Below are 19736 nucleotides of genomic sequence, written 5' to 3'. Positions count from 1 at the left end.
AATGTGTGTGTAATAAACTGTTTGTATATTAATTGATTTCTTTCTACACTTTGTATTGCATTTAGTGCCCATAAAAGTGAGGGATTAGTGGTGTTGGTTTGGTCTAACCATAGTGCAGAAAAGGGATGTGTTAAAATTTTCCACTTTGCTTTGCCAGTGCACTTCAATCCTTACTTGAAACATCCTTACTCTTTTGTTGTTGGATTTCCTCAAGCAGAGACTAATTGTTCTGAATGGTTTTGTGATGTGACCAGATGAGACTACACCTATCTCCTTTCCCCTGATGACCCAAGATAGATTTTAACTCTCCATAGATGAAAAGTATTGCTTAACCTGACATCTCTATAATCATGGTTTTCATGACTGATATTGTTACAGTCCCAATAACGTTTATGGTTACAAAACCCAACATTTTTCCCTTCAAAGAGCACTCATATGAGTGGTGAGTGAAAAGTGTATACTTCTAAGAGAGAGAATGGTGGTTTACTTGATTGAAATATTTTATTGTTGGAGTATGTGCCTCAATAGTAAAAATGGAAAGGGGACGACATTGGTGTGTGTACTGGTATCACCCTTATTTTCCTCTGTTATGTGAATTTTTTTTCCCACCCCAATCGTGGCTTTTAGTTTCAAAGGCCTCGCGTACCTGCTGCGTATATGTCTATGTACTTCCTGTCCTACATAATGAGTAAGACCTCGTGACCTTCCCTACAAGGTAACCAAGTGTCATTTTAGCACATTTTACAAATACGGTAATGCAGAAGTTGCACAAATTCATTTCAAGCAGAGCTAGGAGTAGAGCCTGAGGTCTCCATACAGAAGACCTAAGTCTCTTCCACTCAGCCTGCTGTTCTGCCAAATCTGTGGGGCTGGGAGTCCTGCCTGCAACTGCGGCTCCAAACACCTGGAACTGTTGAAGGTTGAGAGGTGTGTTTTGTTTTGAGGAACAGTTTATTGCAGTGAATGAAAACAGCTCCTTGTGGGAGGCAGTGCCTTCCTCCCCACCTGAACATGTTGAACCTTCTGATTTTTGCTCTGGTTTTGATATCAGGGTGATCTTTTAATTTTTGTTTCAGTACCATTTTGATCCTAAAGCTGCTGTAAGGAATGTGCCAGTAAAATTATTTTATCTTGTGCCAGGACATCCTCCTACCCCATCTCCACTCTTTCGGCTCTGTATAGCATTTTATTTCCATAACAGAGTATTATCAAGGGCCTGTCTGCAGGACTATGAGCAAGCTCTTGCTACTGAAGAAGAATAGTGAAGGGAGTAAAGTTTCCTTGAGAGGGTCAGGAAACTTTGCACTAATGCAAGACAGGCTGTGGTCACTTTTGATTGCTTTTTCCATCTGGCATGTCACGTTACAGTTGCTGTTCAAATCTTGTAAGTGAACAGATCTTGGGTAATAGTGTGTGAATGAGTCCCTGTGTTTTCTGTTACATTTTTTCACAAAGAATAGATTTGTATTCTGTAGCAATTTTGCTTGGCAAAAATAATTTCCAGATGTTCCCTTGTAGCTTCTCTTACTCTAGCCTGATAATTATTTCATTGTCAAATATGCCACCTTAGATTAAGGACATCGGGCTATTTTAAACTTTCCTTCTTCAGCAAATGCTCAAATCTCCTGTTGAGTTTTGCAAAAGATTTTAAAATAATTTGAATCCGTATCACATCTTGAATCAGAATTTTTGCAGAGCTGGCATTGCAGTTGCTTACACAAAGTGCATTATTATTCAGTAAGTTATGTTAGGCCATTAGAGTTGCTTCCATCTGTTCTTTCTTAACCATTCAGAAGTCAAGGCAATGAAGTGTGTGGCTTAAATGTACCTTACTATCGCAAATAGGTTTTTCAACCTCATTATCATTCTCTGACAAGCACAAATATTTCAATATTTTTGTTTTACGTTGTAATACAAAAATGAAGGATGGAACTTCTATAATCTCTTTACAAAAGTGAAAAGCAAAATGTAAAACTGAAGAGGAGCGACACATTGGCTTAGCCCTTGTGGACTATAATCTTTCACAGTAATATCTTAATAACAGGAGCTCCAGCTGCTTATTTCTCATCATAGTTATTAAGGCTACAGTTGAAATTAGGGTTCAAATACCAGTAGGTTTACAGTTTCTTCAAACTGTTTTTTCCCTAGGCCTGGCAACACTACTTTAAAAGTCCACATTTCTGCATTTTGGTCAGTCCTCTGCTCTGAGATGGAAGAGTGCTTAGCATATCATAGTCGTGGGATCTGCTTCTTTAAGTTGAAGAATTCATCCCCTGCTCAGGTCATGAAGTATTTGGCTGTGGAGTCACATCAGTGTGTTTTGGGCACTTCCCTGTAATATAATTGAGCTCCTAAGGATGGTATCTCTTTATTTCTGAAATATCAAGGTGGCCATGTTAGTGGTCCTCACTTGAGCTACAAGGGTCTTTATCCATTTAACTTCAATATTTTATTTTCCATTAAGGTAAAATAGTACTGAGAAACATGGAAAAATTAACTACCTGGAGCAGTTATTTCACATGTTATAAGACTTCTACCTTTTACTCAAACCCAAACTCCAAGAAGAAACACAAATGGCATACTTTGGGCATTGGCCAGACACTGGAGATGTACTGTACTTCAACAAAACTGAACAATTTAGAAAAACTGCTGACTTATTGATAAGCTTCCAGCTGAAACAGAGGAAAGAATTCACTAGGGTTCTATTTCCAAATGGATATGTAATTGTGTCAGGGAGATGTACAAGGCTAAGTGACCTTCTGACACAGCATGTACTCTTCCAGATCAGTTATGATATCCTGGACTGAATAGTCTCGAAGACCTTCAAGGCCCAACGTTCTTAAAACACTACATACTCAATGTCCAGGACTCAGTAATTTGCAGTAATGTGCAGATAAGCTGTGTCCCCCTTCCCTATTCTGCTAGACACAATCTCTTTTTTGCTCTCTGTTCATTAACCACAACTGGTTGCTTCCCAAAAATAAAGGCTGTAGAGACTTGCATCTCCAAAGAAAATGTTATCCTAACAGTCCTTTTCTCTTTTCTGAGATGGCAATGATCTGACCCCTTTTATTTTTGAGAAGATTTTGTTTTGAATTTTTTCACCTCAAGTGTCTGCTGTTCACTGACAGAGTTATATTCTCATGCAAGGCTTTGTCCAGTATGTTTATCCATAGTGTACATAGTTACGATCATTTCAGTAATTTTCACATCAATGTAATTGTTATAATAAAAATGTTCCTGTAGCACATTTGTTTCCAATCTGAGGAGTTGCAGCCACTTTCCCCGTTCCTTATGGCTAGATGGGGGTGGGGGAGTGTCTTGAACCATATGGGAGAGTGTCCTGACAATTTTTTTGGCCTGTCTTAGGAAAGGACACTGAAAGAGATTGGCTTGTTTAGGCTAGCAAAAAGAAGTCTGCAAGGAGATATGATTGTTCTCTGTTAATACATTAGGGAGGGTAAATACCAGGAAGGATGAAGAATAAATGGATATAAATTGGCCATGAACAATTTTCTAATCTTCAGAGGAGTGAAGTTCTTGAACAGTCTCCCAGTAGGTGTTGTGGGGGCAAAATACGTAATTTAGTTTTGAGAGAGAGCGGGACAAATGTATGAGTTTGCTTGTATGACGAGGTTGCCTGTGATAGTAGAGGGCAGAGCTCAGCAACCCTGCAAGCTCACTTCTGGTTTGTCTTTATGGTCCTAAAAGCTCATGCTTCAGAGCTTCAGCTGGCCACCTGCAGGAGTCAGGAAGGGATTCCCTGCTCCATTTAATTCTGTTTATCTCCTCCTTCTGAAGCATTAGGGATGGCTATGGCTGGAGATGAGACAGTGTCTGAGAGGGGCTCTGAGGTGAGCATTCTTTCTCAGGCTCTTGTCTGGCTGGTTCTTGCTCACATGCTGAGGATCTAATAGATCGCTCTATGGGGGTTGGGAAGGCATTTCCCTGCACATCAGATTGGCTATGAGCTTGTTTTTCATCTTTCCCTGCAGTGTATGTATGGGTGTATGTCACTTGCCAGGATGATCTGGGTATATCTCACTTAATCACTGGTGTTGAAAGCCTTAACTCACCCTTTTGAACCTCTGACTTCAATATCTGCATTCTGTCCCTCCAACCAAACCTGTTTTCTGGTCACCATTACATTTGCAAAGCGAGTGTCAGGGGTGGCAACGTCCTCCATGCATGTTCCACAATGCCGAAGTAGTGCTGAGAACTCCACAATCATTTCTCCCCAAAGTTCACTCTTTTTTCCATGCCTCTCAGGAGATTATTCTTCCCTTGTTCTGTCCCAGGCCACAGCATCCGGTCGAGAAGCTGTGATACAACTTGGGCATCAGAGGAGCACTAAAGAATTGCACTAAACGTACAGAATCCACAAGAAGGGCAGACACACTGTCTCCTTTCATCCAAAGTGTCAAGGACTCGGAGCTTTCAAGCTATCCATTGCTATGTGGCTCAGACTGTGAATCCTGGGTGCCTATAAGGGTATCAAGCATCCCTGTTCCAGAATAAATCAAAGCACATTCCAGGAGATCTATAGAAACCTCATGGGATGAACAAGCAAGTGCTTCCACCACTGAGATATGCAGAGCACCACATGGGCATCGACTAACATGTTTATCAGACACTATAAAGTGGAGTGCCAGTCATTTGCAGAGGCCTTCTTTGGCAGGAAGGTGCTACAGGTGGTGGCCCAGTATTGCCTTTTGACTAACATTAGTGGGTGGGATTCCTTTTCTAGCTCATTCTATTTACTTTTTCCTTATCCCTCCCTACTTCTGTTTCACTGCTTACTACTTCCCAGACATAACAGAGTTATGGCAGACGCTGGGCTGCAGAGTGGAAAACTTCTTACCAGATAATTTCCTTTCTGCTAGTAGCATCTCCCACAATTCAACCCTGCCTGCATGGCTCTTAAGCCAAGGGGTCAACTTTGCATAGTAATGTCCAAATAAAGACAATTGCCTGCTGTACATGGTTAATAAGTTGGCATTTGCTGTAAATCTATTTCTACAAGTTTCACCCGGCTTTGGACTGACTCATCTGGTGACAAAGGAGACATGGCCAGCACACACTGTGCTGCAGCTTTGATCCACTTCCGGAAACTTCAGTGTGTTGGGGAGCAGCCCAGACATAACAGAATTGTGGGAGATGCTGCTAGCAGAAAGAAAATTATTGTGTAAGGAATTTTCCATTCTCTGTTTTACAGAAGGGGGAAGCTGAGGCATAGAGCTTGTAACTTGCTCAAGGCCACAGAGAACGCTATTATTAAAGCCATGACCAGATATTGGGACTACTTGATTCCCCATCCAGTGCTTAAAGCACTGAACCACATTTGTTGTTGAATTATTATTTGTATTATCGCAACATCTACCATACATTTATTTGTATTACCTAGACGTGGACCAGAACTCTATTCTGCTAGGTGCTGTACAAACACAGAACAAAAAGGGTCCTGGCTCCAGAGAGCTTACAATTGAAATATAAGATAAGAGACAACACAGGGATACAGACACACCTGGGAGTATAAGAAAGCAATGAGTCGGTGGTCAGCATGAAAGGCAGTGGTCAAAGCACACTTGCAGCCTCACTGTTGTCAAGCTTTTTATAGGCATCATGACAAAGCAGAGTGTTGAGGGATTTTAAGGAGATGATGAGGTAGCTTTCTGGATGGTTACAGGAGTTCCCCCGGAGCGTGATGGGTAGTGGGGTTTTCCCCTGACGGTGCTTGTTTGAAAATGTAACAAGTGAGAGATGGAGGCTGGCATCCTTGGCCAATTGAAGGCAGGACTTGACCTCTCCGTAGTGAATGAGAGATGATAGGTAAGGTAGGGATAGATGAGCCTTGAAGACCCCTGAAACTGAAGACAAGTTGTGGGTGTTTGATGTGAAAGAGAAGGGGAAGCCAATGGAGGGATGCAAAGAGATTATAATAGCTTTTTTAAAACTGTTCTCTCTGGTAGTAAGTGAACAAGGGCCTTCTTTGCAGAGGGCTTGTCCATATAGACAGCTTTTGCTTGCCTGTGTTCAGTCAGCACAAGGAGATCCAAAACTAAGAGAACAGTAGTCTGGTAAGACATTTTTCTTAACCTCGAAAAAAGTTCCACTGTCTGAGCCAAAGTACTGGTTTTATCAGAAAAGCCTCTTTGATGTTGCTCCACAATTCCTTTCGCACCCCTATAGGACTCTGGATTATACTAGATTTATACTGGAACTCTCTTATTTTTATATAATTCTTTTCATGCCATGAGCTGTATTTCCCCTGAAGCCAGCAATAGACTCATCCAATCTACCAGTGCCAAGGAGTTAAGCAAATGTTTATGCTATGTAACACAAAAGAGAAAAAATTAGTATTGTAGTTTCAGCTGCTTTCCTTTTTGTTTTTATTTTTCCTTCTCCCTCCTAACACATGTTGTATTTTATGTGGAGTGCTTCAGTATGAGGGCTGTGTCCCTTCTGAAACTGAAGGGAAATCAGGCTTTCCAGGTACTACTGCAGCATACTAGTTTACCTGTACATTCTAACATGGTAAAGACTTATGAATATACTCAGTTGTTTTAATGATTGAGAATATGAATAATGTGGACAATTGTACCATGAGGGAGCTATTCAATAGGAAGGTGTAGTCTATAAACATGTTCATTTTTATGTACTGTAGTTTTTATTGGCAGACTTCCAGTCATGCGGGTATGGAAGTTAGTGTGTCTAGCGATCATAAGAGGCACCTGGGGAGTTTAGACTCCTAAAACCAATTTAGTCTGTCACTGGCCAGCAGGAGTCATGTTAGTCTTCAAGTAATGTTTCTAAAAGTTCTTTGAGATCTTTAGATGAAAGGTATATGTAAGTACAAAGTAATGTTGTTGTTCTCTTAATCCTAGGGCCATCTTTCCTTTGACTTCCGCACCTACCTTTCGTAATAAAAGATTTGCTGCCAGGGAGAATTTGCTGCCATTGCCAGTAATGGGGCCAGATTCTAATCTTCACTGTACAGCACAATCAGTAGTGGATTTCAGAAAATCCAGTGTATTGCAAATCTAGCTCTTACAAGCAAATTTCTCATGACCCCTCCTAACTGCCTTTCCACTCCCTGAAACAAGGCACTACTGCAGTATGCTTGTTTCTCCACTAACCTGGTCTCCAGTTTCATAATGACATTTATCTTTTGAGGTTGGGTGTTTAGGAGTGGGAACAGATGGAAAATGGCACCCTTGATGGAAAAAACACAGGCTTTATTATGACTTTTTAAAATTTCAGTGTTTAATTCTAAACGCTGACTGTCTCGTCATGTATTTGTATTTTTCTTTAAGCTGCTTGACTTGGTCTCTTGAGTGCTTTTTATTGACTATCCAAATATTTGCATAGTATATGTCAGAATGTTACAGTACTTTGGTTACCAATAAAATTAGAAGTGTTTGCCCCGGGTAAGTATTTTTCTCCCCAAACTATCAGCTGGTAAAATTAAACCTGTTTTTTACCCTTACTTAACTTTCTTGTTAGTGTCATATAATTGCAGCTGCTTTAAAAGGCTCAGAAACCTACCTCCTCCCTAGACGTCCCAAATATGTAGCTTAATCTTTTACTCTTTCAGCCATAAAACATGTTTCTACTGAGATATTATCTAAAAAGGAGAGAGCAATGTGTCCCCTTTCAAGAGGATGCAATATGGCCTCAGATGGAGTATCTACCAAGCCTACTTTCAGCTTAGGTACGGCTTAGCCTTTTAGTGTTAGTGTAGTTTAGTTATTTTATTGGTTTGTGGGTCTTTTATTTCACTAAAGGTGACCTTTTTTCCCCTTTCAAACACCTCTTCCTTCCCCACCTCTCTTCTTGGGGGCTGTTGTCATTGTTGTCACCATGGTATGCCAGGATCCCCAGGCTTGAAGAGCTGCCACCTGCCAGGAGTTCATTTCAGTTAGTGATGGATGTTCTAGGTGCCTCCACTGTTTGAAAGAGACCCACATACCTAATAGTGTAACATGTGCACATCTTTTAAAAGCAGATCTAGAAAAAACAGGAAAATCAAATTTAGACCCCTCATGAGGGAGCAAGCCCTGAGGCCAGCCTCTGATCTAGGTTCAGAGGAACCTATACAATGGCTTTTGAATGTACTTCAGTGCTCCATCCAATACCAGGTCCTGCTCACCGAGATCTTTGCAAGAGGAGGGCACCAAAGGGAACTAAAAGTCTCCAAGGAAGAGAAGTTCTAGATCTCCCACCCGAGAGCCTTTTTCAAAAAAAAAAATAATTTTGGAGACCTCAGGTACCATTGAGGCACATTCCCCAGGAGCCACAGTACCAAGCATACATCAGTATCCAATCCATTGTTAGTGCAAACTAAATATGATTGCTCCATCAGCGATTCTAAGCACTCTGCCCTTAAAAAACTGGTGCTATCTCTGGACCCCTCTGATCTACCCATGATACTTAAACTGATATCCCAGACTGCTACACTGATGCCCTAGAAACCATCAACATCAGACATGTTCCATCCAAGCAGTGTGCTTGGCACCGGCACCATCTTTCAGAGCAGATCAACCAAAGCAGTCGGCACCCTTGGTTTCTATGCAAATTGCGGAGCCTTTAACCTCAGCTCAAGTATGCTCCAGTACTGCCAGAGTTCAGATACTCCAGACACATCTTTGTTTCAGATGAGCTATAGTCTTCATCTCTAATGGTACCAAACATTTGCTGGTACTGAAATATAGTGGCTCACCGAGACCTCGTCTTTCTCCAGTACCTCTCAGCTCCCTGGTACTTATCACGTGGGGCAGGCAGTCATCTTAACCCATATTGTCTGCCCCATCTGTGGTCTGTGTTGAAGATGATTCCTCTGATTCTCAGATTTCTGTCCAGGGATCTCTGTGTACCACAAAAGGGATATCTCTTCTGTCACCCACCCAGAAAAGAAATTTCCAAGGGAGAAACAATTTTGTGCACCTTCTCGTTGGTTTAAGCAATGCTGGATGCCACCTTCTGTACCTTATGGTTCCCCTCAGTGGCCACATTGAGAATTGTGGCTTGCTTATTGCCAGCAGCTCTTGAGAGCTCCTAGCTACTCCTGTAGGGAGCAGAGAAAGACATTTGCCTGTTCCTTCACTTCTCAACAGCCTCAGCCTCAGGAAGAAAATTTTGAGGAACAAGGCATCACAAAAGGATCACAAAGAGGTGACACCTCAAGCAAATATCTCATTGTCATAGCCAGATGAGGCTATAAAGCCTCCATTACCTACTTTCGTAGATGACTTAAGCAGAGTTAGGAGCTGAGAGAGCATATATACTTGATGCTTTCTGCACAAGTAGTGTTACCAGTGAATTAGTTATTTTATTACTGGAAACTGCCACTACCATCTGGAAGACTCCTGCGATGGCTCCCCTTCCATTTAAGTGGGCAGTTTTTGTTTCCCCCATCCACCACCAAATTCTTTAGTTGTGGAGGCAGTCAATGAGTGTGGCAGCCAACACCATGCAAAGTCTACCCCTTACAATCAGGACCAAAGTGACTCAATCTGTTAGGTCGTAAGAGTTACTTTTCAGCAACCCTGCAGTTCAGGATCATGAATTGTCAAATTCTAATGACAAAGCACAGTCACACCAATTATGGCGGATTCCAAGAGCTTTATTGAACATCTTCCTTGGGAACATTGAGAACTGCTCAAGGCCATCGTAGCCGAAGGTCAGCTTTTAGCAAGAACTTCATTGCAGATCTCCGTAGATGCAGCTAATGCTATGGCTCAATCAGTCTCCACTGTGGTTGTCATGCGTTGAGCATCTGCAGATGTCCAGTTTTCCTAGGGAGGTCCAAAATACTGCAGACGATCTCCCTTTTGATGAACTCTTTTCAGACTCCACGGACAAATTTGTATATCCTTTTAAAAAGATCCCACGGCCACACTCAGGTCTCTTGGAATATATATGCCTGCAAATAAAAGGAAATTTAGTAGAGTGCAGCGACCCTGCCTAGCCCAATTTTCTAACTATCATAGATTTACAGAACCATCTAGAAAGAGGCTGAGATATCAGAAGAAGAAATCTCCTACCACAACTAACACTACCCAACTGTCATCTTCAACCAAATGACTATTTTGATGGCTGTGTCGAGGGTCCAGAACTTCCCCACGTCAAGTATCTTCAGCTGCACTACCTTCATAGATAAGCTTTCCCATTTTTGACCAGCATGGGAACACGTTGTCGATATACAACACGTTGGAGGTTATAACATCCGGTTACTCCATCCATTTTACCTCCATCTCCCCATCCTATCTCCTAACCCTGTCCCGTTTCAGGGATGCATCTCACAGACTTGCTGAGACATGAATTCATCTCTTTCCTAAGCATAGGGACCACACAACCAGTTCCAGTCCAGCACAGAGGGAACGGTTTCTTTTCAAGTATTGTCTGGTTCCAAAAAAGAACAGGGAATGGAGATCGATTTTAGATCTTAGACTCCTGAACATCTTTGTGAAATCACAGAAATTCAGGATGGTGACTCTCGCAGCAGTAATTCTATCATTAGATTACAGTGATCGGTTCTCGGCCCTTGACCTTCAGGACGTATATTTTTCACATCACAGTTCACCCCTCTCACAAAAGGTTTCTCCACATCACAGTCGATCAGGACCACTTTCAGTATCTAAGTGCTTCCTTTTGACCTATCTGCCTCCCCAAAGGTACTCTTAAAGGTCCTGGCAGTAGGAGCCACCTACCTTCATTGTGTGGAGATAATCGTCTTTCCATACTGTAATGATTGATTTTGCAAAGGCTGGTCTTACAATTAAGTTTGTTCTGCAGCAAAGACAGCTATGTCCCTGTTCGACAGATTAGGTCTTCAACTCACTGTTGAAAAGTCCACTTCAACCCACTTCAACGGACTGACTGTTTTTAGGGGCCTCTCTAGATGACATAAAAGCCAGGGCTTACCTTTCTTCGAATAGGTTTACGATATTATAAAGATTCAAATAAGTCCACAGACATTTTTAAAGAATTGCCTCCAACTGCTAGGGTACATGGCAGCATGTACCTTTAGGTTACATCTGCACCGTTTCCATGGACAGCTAAAAACAGTTTATACCCAGAACGCACACAGTGTGGACAGGATGGTTTCTGACCCTCGTTGGGTTCTGGACTCATGCAATTAGTGGAAGAACCTATCCAAAGTGTGTGCAGAAATTCTGTTCAACCAATCGACTCTGTCACCATAACTTCAGAGGCATCCTTTATGGGATGGTGAGTGCACCTGCCCCCCCGCCCCTCCACAACCATTCAGGGCAAATGGACATCTCTGTGTCAGCCTCCTGGAATTAAGAGCAGTCTGGAACACCTGTCTAGACTTTCTTCCACTCTTCAGGGGCTAATCTGTAAAAATCATGATCGTGAACATAGCCTGCATGTTTTACATAAACCGCCAGGGGGAGTGAGATCTCCATCCCTCAGTGCCAAAATAATAAAACTATGGAACTGGTGTATAGCCATCCACATCCTCATCTCAGTCTCTTAACTTCCAGGCATTCATACTACCATGGCTGACAATTTGAGTCAGCACTTCTCCCAAGATTATGAGCGGGAACTTGACTATCAGACACACATTTCTAACTTTGAGGTTCCCAGAAATGGACTGCTTTGCAACTTCTTCCAACAGAAAGTTCAAGAAATTCTGCTCGAAGGGAAGACTGGGTCTTTAGTCCTTGGATTCTTGGACACAGGGCCTCCTCTACATATATCCACCCACACCCCTTCTCTTAAACAAGATCAAGCAGGACAAAGTCAGGTTCCTTCTAACTGCATCGATTTGGCTGAGACCTTTACCTGATTTATCTTGCTTCTTGACAAACTTTACTCCTCCCAACCATTCCCCATCTGCTGTTGCAGAATTCCAGTCAGACACTCCATCTGAGCATTCTTTGACTCAGAGCTTGGCTCCTCAGTGGCTCTCAGGGATAGAGATTTTGTGTTTGGCAGAAGTACGACGGGTAATATTAACCTGTAGGAAGGTATTTATGTGAAACACCTTCAGAAATGAAAATGATTTTGCCCCTGGTATGTCTTTTTACAGTTTTTGCCTGTTCATTCTTCCCTCTCCATGGTTCTTGATTATTTGTTGGAATTAAAAATGTCAAATCTTTCCATGAGTTCTATCAAGGTTCACGCAGTGGCTATCACAGCCTTTCATTCATCTGTAGAGGGATTCTCAGTGTTTGCCCACCCCATGACAGCAAAATTCATCAAAGGGTTGACCAACCTTTTCCCTTAGATTAGAGATACCACCCCTGTAACGGATTTAAACTTGGTCCTTAATTGCCTTATTAATGCTCCCTTCATTGGCTACCTCTTCCATACCTTCACCTGTCTATGAAGATGGCTTTCTTGGTGGCCCTCCCTTCTGCTCAAAGAATTGGTGAAATGTGAGCTTTAATCCTCTCTTTACAGTATTCTTCAGAGAAGAAGTTTTGTTGCAAACATATCCTTAGTTTTTTAACTCTCAAGTATTTTCTCAATTAATCCGATTAATCACCTTCCAGGTCTTTTTTCCACCCCGAACCTGTACCAGACCAAGGAGGAAGCTGCCTCCATTCCTTGTATGTCAGAAGAGTGTTAACCTTCTATCTTGTCAGAACCAACCATTTAGAAAATCTCCCAGACTGTCTTGTTTCATTTGCAAACAGATCCAAATGAGCCACAGTTTCCACTCCAGACTCTCACAGTGCGCGTATTGTCTCTTCTTATGAGGCTCCCAACATTCAACCTCCTTCTAGAGTACTAGCCCATTTCTACAAGATCCCAATCTACTTCTGTGGCACTATTGAAAGATATTCTAGTTTCTGAAATTTGTAAAGCTGCAGCCTGGACCTCAGTACACAGTTCCTCCAAGCACTATGGTTTGGTTCATGCTTCCAGATCAGACACTGTGGTTGGCAATGTGGTTGGCAATCTCTCTTCAGTGTTAGATCCACTCAGAAGCCCCTTCTTCTCTCCAGGCATACTGCTCAGGAGTTTTGTGAAGTGGAGTACCCATTGGAACACTACTCGGAGAAGGAGGGGTTACTCCACCTTCTTCAATAACTGGAGCTACTTGAGCTGTGTGTCCTTCTGGATGCTCCACCTCCTGGCCTCCTTCCCCTCTGCTTCAGGGTTTCATTTTGCAAGATTTCAAGGAAGAGAAGGAACAAATGGTAACTGGTATAGTGGAGAATAAAAATATGGGACCTAATCTTTCTCTCCTCCCATGCCTGGAACTCATTGAAGGAAGGAGTTGTATGCTGGAGAAATGAAGGATCAGGTCTGTAATAATACATTAAACATGCACAGCCAAGAAATGTTGATGGCAAATATTGAAAGAACTAAAATAAAAATATTCATCATGTTTGAGCTGAATGGGTTATGTCATTCTCTGAGCTTCCTGTGTAATTTGGTCGTAGCTGGTTACCACAGCGATGACAGTCTCTGACCCACATACAGCACAAGAAAATATAGTATCAGGATGTTAGAAAAGCTTTCCAGAATCCAAAAAGTGTCTCTGGCCAATAAATTGCATGCCCATCCACACTGAATTTTAATTATGGTCACAGGTATAGTTTAGCTTGTGGGCTCTGCTAAATGACAAGGGTGGTTTTTGCCACTTATCTTGGTTAATGCTCGTTGACTAGTTGCTAATTACTGGATGATCTGTTTCCCAGCTGGTGCCCAATTGCTAGATTAATTATCTTATGTCCCCTCTTGGTGATATGACGCTGTGTGGATCTCACTGTGTACCACTGCAACTGGATCAAGATCCTGCAGACGTTTTAGCTGGGTTGGTAGAAGGAAGGTAGTCTCCTTTCTGCTTTCTTGACCAAGCAAGTAGTAGGTTTGTCGTAAGTAAAAGTCATTCTGTGGCATATCTTGGACTGGACTTGCCAGTTAGAGTGAATTGTTTCTCTATGGCATCTTCTAATGCTATAACTCTCTGAAGATGTCCAAACAGCTTTGTATGCTTCTTATCTATCCCTTGTTTTTGCAGCAATAAATTCTACTTGTTTCTCTTAGAACTGAGAATGTTCATCATTAAAGCCTGAGACACATTAAGAAGAAAAATAATTAGAGGTTCTTGTCCTGAAATCAAATAACTTGGTAGTGTTAGCTGTGTAATCCTTTGACTAATAGGTGTTGGGCACGTTCTCCATTCTGACATATTGTTTAATTACAAAATGATTTTTTTTTAAAGTGCATTACTTTTGATAACGACTTACTAAATAATTGTTTAGTGCTTTTTGCACTACAGTGTATAACTTTATTTCATGTTACTCTCCATCCACAGGTATTGTACAACAAACCGTGAAACACTGAAAATAGTGTGATTTTTTTTTTCTCTGACGTTTGTTTTAAAAGAACAGTTAGAAATATGTCATGAACACCACATAAGAAAATATGCCCATGGGAACCAACAGATAGCATACTTGTGTAAGCCTGTTGGAAGTGCCAGATTCAGAACTGGATGCATAGTTGTTTAAGGAATACAAGTTTCTTACATTTGAGCATTAACCCTGGCTATTTTTTTGAGAGACATCACTACTAGAAATAAATCTTTTGGCAGCTAATATGTGTGTGTGGCGCAGTTTCCTGAGTATGACAGTTTTATTTTATATTTGATTAAAGAGGCCATATTTTTATCATAAAAATAGTAGTCTGTGTCTACAAAAGGAAAACGAGAAGAGCACCACAGTGCCTATTAGGTTTCGTTTTAGTTCAGAAATAATTCACTGAGTAAATCCACTGCGTGTGCTAAAAATATGCTTTAAGATTGGAATTGGTTATAGAATTTTCCTTCAGCTTTGCTCTACTTCTGGTAAGCCAAGTTTGATTCCAAAAACAGACCTGGTCCATTTTTGTTACTTTCTGTTGTGTACCGATAGCATAGTAAAATATTGGAGATTAACAGAAACAATTGTTTCTGTTAAAGGTGACATGGGAAAATGGCTTTCAGAGTCCTAATAACTGTATAAAAAACACACACACACACACACCCCTCCCCGCACCCCCAAATCAGCCTGGAATAATTTTCTCATATGCAGCGTATCATCACTAGATTTTGGGGGTCATTTTAGTGAAGACCTAGATTCCTGTCCTAGATATTGCTAGTGTTGTAAAGACATAATAAAGGTGTGGTGGAGCAAACAGTTGAAGTTGGGTAATATGTGGGATATTATGTATAATATAATAAATAAATAAAACCACCCTACATTAAAAGAACAATAAGGTTTCATTTCTCCCATCCCCCCAATGTGCCCCTTTCCCCAGGCTCCATGTCTCCGTTCCTGTGCCCCCTGCAACCTCCCTGTCCCCTTGTCTCAGTTCCACCCTTCTCTTGTCCCAGTCCTCCCCTCGTCCAGCCTCAGCTTCAGATTACATTTCCAGCATCCTGTGGCTCTGTGTCCTGGACCTGGCTCCTCACCCCTCCCTGCATTTGAGTCAGGCTTTTTCTGCCTTCTCCTGCTTGGTGTCTAAGTGCCAGCAGGACGAGCACTGAGAGCATGGAAGATAGTCTCCCAGTTCTCAATTTCTTTGCTTGATGCCACAGCTAGCCTTGTGCAGTCAAGAAATTGCAAGGAAAGTCCTGCTTATCCCCTGTACCCCCAGGATTAGGCATGCTCAGTGCAGATGGAATCTTCAGAGAATTTAGCTGTCAATCTCTAACCAGTCTCTGCTAAACACATGGCAACTGAGATTTTCAGGGGTTTATAACTTGGCCAAATGTAGGCAGATTTTCACGGGGATAGTAAAAGGCACATCCCGCAACAGCAGGCAGTGGTGCTAGAACTACGGGTACTGGGGGCTTCCTCAACCCCTTTCTTGAAGTAGTAATAACAAACACTAAATATATGGTTTCCATCATCAGCACCCCCCACTATGAAAATTGTTGCAACACCCCTGAGACCAGGGCAACCCTCCTTCCAAATTTCAACTCCCTGCTCAAATGCATGAAGGCATTAGAGCTTCTCAACAAAACGGTTGTAAAAATTGGTTAACATGGCCAAAGCAATATATTTCTCCCCCCTCCCTCCCCCTCAACCTCATTCTGAGAAACCCCTGAGCATGTTTTTCTGAAATTTAAAAAAAATAAATCAGCCTGAGGCAGACATCCAGCATGGAAAACTTTGTCCTGAATGGTGAAGTTTTACTAAGTTATAAGTAAATGAAAACAGTGTCTTAAAATGGAAAATGTTGAACAGTCTTTACTCTCGAGGCTTTACTAGCGCCATATACAAACATGAGGTTGTGAGATATACATTTCTATTACCGTAGTTTGGGGATTACTACATTACAAGTAATCCCATGATTGGGCCAATAAAAATTTTTCTCTAGCAACCCACAGCAAACTGTGACAGGGACAACACAGAAAAGTCTCTTAACCAAACTTGGAATTTTAATTTGTAGTGTTTTAAAAAAATCTTTTTCTGAATATGAGAAACAATACTTCCGCTTATTAGGACCACCCCTTTTATCTTTTTAAACCTCTAATGAGCACTCTGTAATTGAATTTTTACACTTGAATTGTTAACAGTTGTTATATTATTACATGTGGTAATAGAGAGAGCATGCACTGCCTACCATGCTAGATGGGAGTGAATCAATAGATCACTCTGGTTCCAAGTATCCCAGGATAGAAGCTCTTCGTAAAAATCAGGTTAGGAAAAATCTACTTGGTCAACCAGGTCCTTCTCCTGCCATTGCAGGATGGGTCCTTACGCTATATTTACATTCTCTAATTTAAAATGTCTCAAACAAATGGGACTTCCACTGCTTCCTTAAAGCTAAATAGATTTTCAGGATGTTAAGAGTAACAAGAAGAGTTTTCAGGTATGTTAGCAACAAGAAGAAAGTCAAGGAAAGTGTGGGCCCCTTACTGAATGAGGGAGGCAACCTAGTGACAGAGGATGTGGAAAAAGCTAATGTACTCAGTGCTTTTTTTGCCTCTGTCTTCACGAACAAGGTCAGCTCCCAGACTACTGCCCTGGGCAGCACAGCATGGGGAGGAGGTGACCAGCCCTCTGTGGAGAAAGAAGTGGTTCGGGACTATTTAGAAAAGCTGGACGAGCACAAGTCCATGGGGCCGGATGCGCTGCATCCGAGAGTGCTAAAGGAGTTGGCGGATGTGATTGCAGAGCCATTGGCCATTATCTTTGAAAACTCATGGCCATCGGGGGAGGTCCCGGATGACTGGAAAAAGGCTAATGTAGTGCCCATCTTTAAAAAAGGGAAGGAGGAGGATCCTGGGAACTACAGGCCAGTCAGCCTCACCTCAGTCCCTGGAAAAATCATGGAGCAGGTCCTCAAGGAATCAATTCTGAAGCACTTAGAGGAGAGGAAAGTGATCAGGAACAGTCAGCATGGATTCACCAAGGGCAAGTCATGCCTGACTAATCTAATTGCCTTCTATGACGAGATAATTGGCTCTGTGGATGAGAGGAAAGCGGTGGACTTGTTGTTCCTTGACTTTAGCAAAGCTTTTGACACGGTCTCTCACAGTATTCTTGCCAGCAAGTTAAAGTAGTATGAGCTGGATGAAGGGACTATAAGGTGGATAGAAAGTTGGCTAGATTGTCAGGCTCAACGGGTAGTGATCAATGGCTCCATGTCTAGTTGGCAGCCGGTATCAAGTGGAGTGCCCCAAGGGTCAGTCCTGGGGCCAGTTTTGTTCAATATCTTCATAAATGATCTGGAGGATGGTGTGGATTGGACCCTCAGCAAGTTTGCAGATGACACTAAACTGGGAGGAGAGGTAGATACGCTGGAGGGTAGGGATAGGATACAGCGGGCCCTAGACAAATTAGAGGATTGGGCCAAAAGAAATCTGAGGTTCAACAAGGACAAGTGCAGAGTCCTGCACTTAGGACGGAAGAATCCCATGCACCGCTACAGACCAGGGACCGAATGGCTCGGCAGCAGTTCGGCACAAAAGGACCTAGGGGTTACAGTGGACGAGAAGCTGGATATGAGTCAACAGTGTGCCCTTGTTGCCAAGAAGGCCAATGGCATTTTGGGCTGTATACGTAGGGGCATTGCCAGCAGATCAAGGGACGTGATCGTTCCTAAACTCTGCAGTATAACCATTTGGTTATAACTACTGTAGAGTTTTATAGCAGTTAGTTTATAAGGGATCAAAACAGTCTAATGTGCTTTAGCAACAAACGAACTCAAGATAATTGGCAGGGTTTCCAGACTGGTGTATCTGGATTATCAAATAAATAAATACATTTCTTCCCTACCTACAACGTCCATTTTTCTAAGTACAGCTGATCGCTACTCTCAAATCATAGAATCATAGAATATCAGGGTTGGAAGGGACCTCAGGAGGTCATCTAGTCCAACCCCCTGCTCAAAGCAGGACCAATCCCCAACTAAATCATCCTAGCCAGGGCTTTGTCAAGCCTGACCTTTAAAATATCTAAGGAAGGAGATTCTACCACCTCCCTGACTAACAGTCCTCTAATAATAAACAGGATATTTTAATCAATATTGCATAATATCCAAAGACAGTGTGAGAAGAAAGAAACCCATCCAAACTGTAGAGCTTGTGAGCCACACCAGTGCCAATCTCTTGTAACTGTGTACCTGTGATAGAAAGAAGCCATGGTATTATTAATGATTTTGAATACACAGGTCCTTAATTGACACTTTGTCTTTAGGTGGCTGAACTATCCATGATTTAACCTGCTTTGTTTTTGATTGAAATTATTTTGATCATATTTACTATGCCTTAAAATTTTGTGGTGATTTAAAAACCAGTGCTGTGAAAGTAACACTGTTTCCTCATCAATCTTCTCCCTATTTTAGCCAATAGTAATACCAGTATACCTCCACCAGCAGCCACTGGTGTTTGAAGCACGCTGTCAATTAGACTTCCACAAGCAGAGCTAGATGACAAGGGACTTAAAACACCAGTAGCAACCAAAGCATGTCTGGAATAGGGGTTCTAATGTTGAAGGATCTAAATTGGTGTTAAGAATGGTGGGCAATTTTTACAAAATTTCTGTGGTGTAGACAAGGTCTCTCTTATCGCATTGATGTCCTTTTAATACACTATTACTGCTGTGAACATTCTAGAGTGAGTCAAGCGTGAAAAAGGAAGCTGTATTTTCGCATCTCCATCTCATCCAGCAACGTTATCAACTAAAGTTCTGTACTTTGGATGACGATGTAAGTGGAAGAAAGAACCCTGCTTGGTTTTCAGATTCCAGGCTGAGCTTGCAATAAACGTAGTCAGAAAAATCTTGGTTGGGGGCCTAATCATGCAAATACTTATGCACATGCTTAACTTTGTACATGCACGTAATCCCATTGGCATTAATGGAACTATTCATATGTGTAAAAGTTCATAGTACTGAGACCCTAATTTGTAAATTGAGAAAATATATCAAAGTCACAGAGAGGATAAATGTGGAGCACGGATATCATTTTGATTACCTTTTCTGATTATAACCATATTTTTAAACTCTGAGAATCCTGCAGATGAAGTATGGATCCTAAATACTTGACTGAAAAACATTTAAATTTGTCACTGCTAAAATAGGACAGTGTATTGTTGTCTTTCAGCAGGCCCTAGTAGCAGCTAACACACTTTCCAAAGCTGTGCTGATGTTGCTAATGCTTATCCATAAAATAGAAGGGACTCTATTAGAACCCCAGAAAAAATAAATATCTGCCAAATGGAACTGGTCATAATTGGAGGGGGGAATCTTTATGTTCATGCTAATACA

At 41.7% G+C, this 19736-nt stretch overlaps 1 protein-coding gene across 1 annotated transcript in view; it reads left to right on the top strand.

Moving 5' to 3' along the window:
* The window catches only part of TBCK (TBC1 domain containing kinase), a 186959-nt gene that overhangs the window by 128038 nt on the left and 39185 nt on the right, over positions 1-19736 (top strand). The gene's annotated exons all lie outside the window — the stretch shown is intronic.

Source organism: Natator depressus, chromosome 4 (genome assembly GCF_965152275.1).
Source record: "Natator depressus isolate rNatDep1 chromosome 4, rNatDep2.hap1, whole genome shotgun sequence".
NCBI classification, from domain to species: domain Eukaryota; kingdom Metazoa; phylum Chordata; order Testudines; family Cheloniidae; genus Natator; species Natator depressus.
Note: the sequence above shows the minus strand (reverse complement) of the source record. Positions and strands in the feature narration are given on the sequence as shown.